Raw genomic sequence first — 6,933 nt, 5'->3', positions numbered from 1 at the left:
TGGTAACAGGTCCGCCACTTTGTGCCTGTACCGAGGGTCTAGTAGTGTGGCCACCCAGTACAGCTCATTCCCCTTGAGGTTTTTTATACGGGGGTCCCTCAACAGGCAGGACAGCATAAAAGACGACATCTGCACAAAGTCGGATCCAGATGTACCATGCATCTCCTCTTGCTCTTCCTCAGTGACGTCACGTAAGTCAACCTCCTCCCCCCAGCCGCGAACAATACCACGGGAAGGTTGAGCAGCACAAGCCCCCTGCGACGCCTGCTGCGGTTGTTCTCCTGCCGCCGTCCCCTCCTCCTCCTCCCCCAAAGAAACACCTTGCTCATCATCCTCTGAGTCTGACTCGTCTTCTGCACACGACTTCTCTTCTTCCTCCTCCTCCCCCCTCTGTGCTGCCGCAGGTGTTGAGGAAACAGCTGGGTCTGATGAAAATTGGTCCCATGCCTGTTCCTGCCGTAACTGTTCCTGGTCACGCTCATTCGCAGCTTCATCCGCCACTCTACGCACAGCACGCTCCAAGAAGTAAGCGTAGGGAATTAACTCGCTGATGGTGCCTTCATTGTGGCTCACCAGGTTGGTCACCTCCTCAAACGGCCGCATGAGCCTGCATGCATTTCTCATCAGTGTCCAGTTGTCGGGCCAGAACATCCCCATCTTCCCAGACTGTTTCATTCTACTGTAGTTGTAGAGGTACTGGGTGACGGCTTTCTTCTGTTCTAGCAGGCTGGAGAACATGAGCAGGGTCGAATTCCAGCGAGTCGGGCTATCGCAAATCAGGCGTCTCACCGGCAAGTTGTTTTTCCGCTGAATTTCCGCAAAGCGTGCCATGGCTGTGTAAGACTGCCTCAAATGCCCACAGAACTTCCTGGCCTGCTTCAGGACATCCGCTAAGCCAGGGTACTTTGCCACAAATCTTTGAACCACTAGATTCATGACATGTGCCATGCAGGGTATGTGTGTCAGCTTCCCCATATGCAAAGCGGCAAGCAGATTGTTGCCGTTGTCGCACACCACGTTGCCTATCTCCAGGTGGTGCGGGGTCAGCCACTCATCCACCTGTTTCTTAAGAGCAGCCAGGAGAGCAGCTCCAGTGTGACTCTCCGCTTTGAGGCAAGACATGTCTAAGATGGCGTGACACCGTCGTACCTGGCATGCAGCATAGGCCCTGCAGAGCTGGGGCTGTGTAGCTGGAGAGGAGAACTGCCACTCAGCCAAGGAGGAGGAGGACAGCGAAGAGCATGTAGCAGGAGGAGAGGAGGTGGCAGGAGGCCTGCCTGCAAGCCGTGGAGGTGTCACAATTTGGTCCGCTGCGCCCTGCTTGCCATCGTTCACCAGGTTGACCCAATGGGCTGTGTACGTAATGTAGCGGCCCTGCCCGTGCTTGGCAGACCAGGCATCCGTGGTCAGGTGTACCCTTGACCCAACGCTCTTCGCAAGAGATGACACCACTTGCCTCTCAACTTCACGGTGCAGTTGGGGTATGGCCTTTCTAGAAAAATAAGTGCGGCCTGGCATCTTCCACTGCGGTGTCCCGATGGCCACAAATTTACGGAAGGCCTCAGAGTCCACCAGCCGGTATGGTAACAGCTGGCGAGCTAACAGTTCTGCTACGCCAGCTGTCAGACGCCGGGCAAGGGGGTGACTGGCCGAAATTGGCTTCTTCCGCTCAAACATTTCCTTCATGGACACCTGACTGCTGCTGTGGGCAGAGGAGCAGGAAGCGCTCAAGGGCAGAGGCGGAGTGGAGGAGGGTGCCTGTGAAGGTGCAAGGGAGAAAGCGGCAGAAGCAGATGATGCACCTAAAGGAGGAAGAGGAGAAGGAGGGTGACTTTTCTTTTGTGTGCTACTGCTGCTTTTGCTCAGGTGGCCATCCCATTGCTGTTTGTGCCTTTTCTCCAGGTGCCTTCGTAAGGCACTTGTCCCTACGTGAGTGTTGGCCTTTCCACGGCTCAATTTTTGTTGGCAGAGCGAACAGATGGCTTTGCTCCGATCTGAGGCACACACATTAAAAAATTTCCACACCGCTGAGCCACCCTGGGATGTGGGCACTATGGGGGCCTCAGCAGCTGATGCTGAAGGGCAAGTTGGCTGGCTGTACATAGGTGGCGATACATGGTGCCGGACACTGCCACCAGCTGTTTCTGACGAAGAGCTGCCCCAGCTTCTTTCAGCAACTTCTCTCCTCCTACTACTCTCTGACTCCCCCTCTGAACTGTCCCCCTGAAGTGGTGCTAGTAGTAGCGCTGGTGGCTGAGCAAGATGAGGTGTTCTGTGTCGCTAAATACTCAACCACGTCCTGACAATCGTGGGAGGTGATGGGACGTGCCTTCTTCCGAGCACTGTACTGTGGGCCAGGTCCACACGAAATTACATTTACACGACCTCGCACAGACCTGCCGAGTGGCCTACCTCTGTCTCTGGCACTACCTCTTCCTCTACCTGTTTTGTCCATATCGGGTATGCACGGAGTGGTATATCACAGGCAAGAAACTGTCAGGGCCGTGTCCCAGACATCACACTGTAGGAGGGGTTTTTCAATAGGACCAAAAAAAAACCAAAAGCACAAACAGTATATGCTGCTATTCTTTATTGAAGCATACAATTGCTAGATCATGTACAATTATAGTGCCTGCCCAGAAAATTCCTAGGAGGAAAAATATACACCTATATTAATGTACAAACTCGTTGCAGAAATAGCACAATCGCCCAATAAAAAGTATATTTGAAATAAAAGCCCTACATGCAAAAAAAAACCAAACATGCATTAAAAACTGATTTTATTTGGTCGATATCAACCCCATCAAGGCATATGTGAGGTTTCACCACAATAGCAGCTGCACAGGGGTTAACTACTTATGCATGTGGTGGAATGGTGCATGTGGTGGAAGGTCCTTCGGGGAGGTGGGGGCACTTATGGTGGAATCTGTGAACCTTAATAATAAGGTCCTCCAACTCCTGAGTAAATAGGTAGAGGGACATTTTTTTTTTATCCCATACCTATTTATAGCAAAGGATTAAAGTTACATTTTTACACTAAAGTTACATTTTTCACTAAATAAAAGTTGACAGTAAATATGTATTATAATAATAATAATAAAAAAATATTTTTTCCTTCTGTCACCTTCCTTTTCCATCTGTATACTTCTATCTTCTGTAACCTTTCTTTCTTTTTCTGTATTCTTGACTCCTGTGACATCTTCTGTGTGCTTCCATCTTTTCCTAGAATTTTCATATGTAAAGTCCAATGTGTTCCTTATTTTTTTCTAGAGTTTTGATTCTGTTAGTCTCCTGCCTTCTTTCCTTCTTAAATGTTGATTGAAGACATGCTCATTCCTACTGCACTATTGCTGCAAGACAAGACAAATAACATTTATATCACGCTTTTCTCCTGGCGGACTCAAAGTGCCAGAGCTGCAGCCACTAGGACGCGCCCTATAGGCAGTAGCAGTGTTAGAGAAACTTCCCTAAGGTCTCCTACTGAATAGGTGCTGGCTTACTAAACAGGCAGAGCCGAGATTCGAACCCTGGTCTCCTGTGTCAGAGGCAGAGCCCTTAACCATTACACCATCCAGCCACACTGCTGCAGATAACACTACAAAGCTGAACCTCACTGGTGGCACCAACTAAACCATTGAAAAATACTCTGATTAAAGCATGAGATTTCATTATTACCAGTTGCAATTGTAAATCTAAAACAGCTAAATGTAGCTATCTTAAGCCTATTGTAATCTTTAAGAGACAGCTAGGAATAAGCCGAAAATTCTCCTAAGGGCTCAAACCAACTAGCAGCCTTTTCTAAGCGCTAGTGATTTGAAAAAGCTGTTGCTAATGCAATGCTATGGTAGATTTTTATAAAATCACATTGCTCAAGTGGGATCACACCCATTGCATTACATTAGCAAGAACTTTTCAAATCACAAAGCGCTCAGAAAAGCGCTCCTAGTGGCTTCCAGGCCTTACATGCAAACCTCTATTCACTCAGGAAGTGAAACTGCTCTACTGAGTGAAAACCACTGGTTGCTGATACATTTGCTGATAGCTCTGTTAATTAATTACATGATTATTGCAACTGATGGCTAACTGATCATCAGCTAACAGCTTTCATTTCCTAACAAGGCTTCAACTTTATCTACAGTACTTTATGTGCCATTGGAAGTTTGCATATTCCCCAATGCTGCAAGAACTACAAGCCATTATTAGGTTAGAAGCTTACATTTTTACTTATAATATATTTTTACTTTTGTATCTGATAAAAGGAGGTCTTCCATTTAGCTACACTAGTAGAGCAAACAAATATTTCATTTGCCAAATGTAAAATGAATATACAAAGTTCACCATTTGCCTCTAAACGGTTCAAATGGCTGCAGGTTCTTTTCATATGAAATACAATGAAATGTTAGGTAAAAGAAAGGTTAATGTTATTTCTAGGGGTCAGAGAAATGACTGAAATAGCTGGGCACATAACAGGTCGATGTTCTACCTAATGGAAGTTTTATCAAAGGTTGCAGAGAGGAAATAAGGCTGTCAAATTGCTGGAATTAATGGCCTAAGCACAGCTGGCACTGCGTGGCCTGCTGGAATTTTTAGAATGTTGTGACATTGTCTATTCACATGTGTTTCACATTTAAATCAATAAATGTTCCTACTATTTAACCTGTCTACTAATACAGTGCCTTGAATACTACATTTCCCATTGCATTTGTACAATATTTCTCGTAATAATTACATCAAAAAACAACTTTGCAGACAAAAAGATCCTAAAAATGAATTTATAAATACAACAATATGTATATGTTTTCTTCTACAGTGTTGTATATTGTTTATTATTAGTACAAAGCTCTTCTAAATGCTTAAAAAAAGCAGGACTATTGTTGTGAATGAGAGCAAGGGCTGGTTATACATAGCTGAGCTCTGGCCCTAGCCCTGTGGCTTGGCTGCATGGAAAAGACCACCCATAACAGTTGCTGTGGAATTCTGCACAACTGCTGATATGCCTCAGCCTAATTCACAACAAATCTATTCTCATTTGAACCCCCTTTATCCATGAATGTCATGTTTTTGTCCAAAAGTAATGGTATCTTAAAGCATAGGTGAAAAAGAGGCATAAGGAAATTTGGGCGCCAGGCAGGCAACCGTCCACAGTAGAAAATCAGTAAGATTTACCAACATTCTGCTATTAACACTGGTAATTAGGATAATAAAATAAATATGTTACCGACATTTTACTACAGCTAAACCTATCCCTGCTCTCACCGATGCCAAATCCTGACCTCGTCCCTACTCCTAAACTTAAAACCTCCCTTCCTGATGCCTAACCCTAACTAACCCCCCCCCCCCCCCACACACACACACACACACACGCCTAACCTTAAAACTAGGGATGGGACGAATCCACAATTTCTTCGAATACGAATACGAATCTAAAAAGGTTCTCGAATATCTCGAACCTTTCGAATCCTGAATCTAACGAATCCTGCGTTCCGTGGAATGGTTGCCCACAGTATAGGTAGGCAGGCTAGGTGCTCACACTATAGGTAGCTAGGTAAAGGTGCCTTCAGTATAGCTAGCTAGGCATAGGTGCCTTCAGTATAGCTAGCTAGGTATAGGTGCCTTCAGTATAGCTAGCTAGACATAGGTGCCTTCAGTATAGCTAGCTAGGTAGGGGCCTTCAGTATAGCTAGGTATAGGGGCATTCAGTATAGCTAGGTATAGGGGCATTCAGTATAGCTAGGTATAGGGGCATTCAGTATAGCTAGGTATAGGGGCATTCAGTATAGCTAGTTAAGTATAGGGGCCCTCAGTATAGCTAGTTAGGTATAGGGGCATTCAGTATAGCTAGGTATAAGGGCATTCAGTATAGCTAGTTAGGTATAGGGGCCCTCAGTATAGCTAGTTAGGTATAGGGGCATTCAGTATAGCTAGTTAGGTATAGGGGCATTCAGTATAGCTAGTTAGGTATAGGGGCCCTTAGTATAGCTAGTTAGGTAAAAGGGCATTCAGTATAGCTAGGTATAAGGGGATTCAGTATAGCTAGTTTGGTATAGGGGACCTCAGTATAGCTAGCTAGGTATAGGGGCATTCAGAATAGCTAGTTAGGTATAGGGACTCTCAATATAGCTAGTTAGGTATAGGGGCATTCAGTGTAGCTAGATAGGTATAGGGACCCTCAGTATAGCTAGTTAGGTATAGGGACCCTCAGTATAGCTAGTTAGGTATAGGGGCATTTAGTGTAGCTAGTTAGGTATAGGGACCCTCAGTATAGCTAGGTATAGGGGCATTCAGTATAGCTAGTTAGGTATAGGGACCCTCAGTATAGCTAGTTAGGTATAGGGGCATTCAGTATAGCTAGTTAGGTATAGGGGCCCTCAGTATAGCTAGTTAGGTATAGGGGCATGCAGTATAGCTAGTTAGGTATAGGGGCCCTCAGTATAGCTAGTTAGGTATAGGGACCCTCAGTATAGCTAGTTAGGTATAGGGGCATTCAGTATAGCTAGTTAGGTATAGGGGCCCTCAGTATAGCTAGTTAGGTATAGGGGCATGCAGTATAGCTAGTTAGGTATAGGGACCCTCAGTATAGCTAGTTAGGTATAGGGACCCTCAGTATAGCTAGTTAGGTATAGGGACCATCAGTGTAGCTAGTTAGGTATAGGGACCCTCAGTGTAGCTAGCTAGGGTACCCCTCCCTCTGTGCGCCTCCTCTGCTCACCCCCTACAAAGAAAAAAAAAGCATCGGCTCACCTAACAAGGGGATCCAGCGCCGAATCCCGCTGCATCCCCCGCTCGTCCTCTTCCAATCCCCCGCTCGCCCTATTCTGACCCCCCCGCGCCTCCTCCGCTCTCCCCTTGCATAGATGTGAGCATTGGCTCACCTAACACCTGCCCTGGATTCCCTACCTGCCGCCAGCGCAGCGCCGCAGACCTCTTGTTTCC

The 6,933-nt window shown here is 46.3% G+C and overlaps 1 long non-coding RNA gene across 1 annotated transcript in view; it reads right to left on the bottom strand.

Moving 5' to 3' along the window:
- Positions 1-2,759: 2,759 nt before the first annotated feature.
- The window catches only part of LOC137517585 (uncharacterized), an 87,519-nt gene continuing 83,345 nt past the window's right edge, over positions 2,760-6,933 (bottom strand). The window contains exon 3 of the long non-coding RNA XR_011020578.1: positions 2,760-3,350. This is a non-coding gene — a long non-coding RNA (uncharacterized lncRNA). The remainder of the gene's footprint in view (positions 3,351-6,933) is intronic.

This window comes from Hyperolius riggenbachi, chromosome 5, assembly GCF_040937935.1.
Source record: "Hyperolius riggenbachi isolate aHypRig1 chromosome 5, aHypRig1.pri, whole genome shotgun sequence".
NCBI lineage: Eukaryota > Metazoa > Chordata > Amphibia > Anura > Hyperoliidae > Hyperolius > Hyperolius riggenbachi.
The sequence above is the reverse complement of the archived record's forward strand: the minus strand, read 5'-3'. Positions and strand labels throughout refer to the sequence as shown.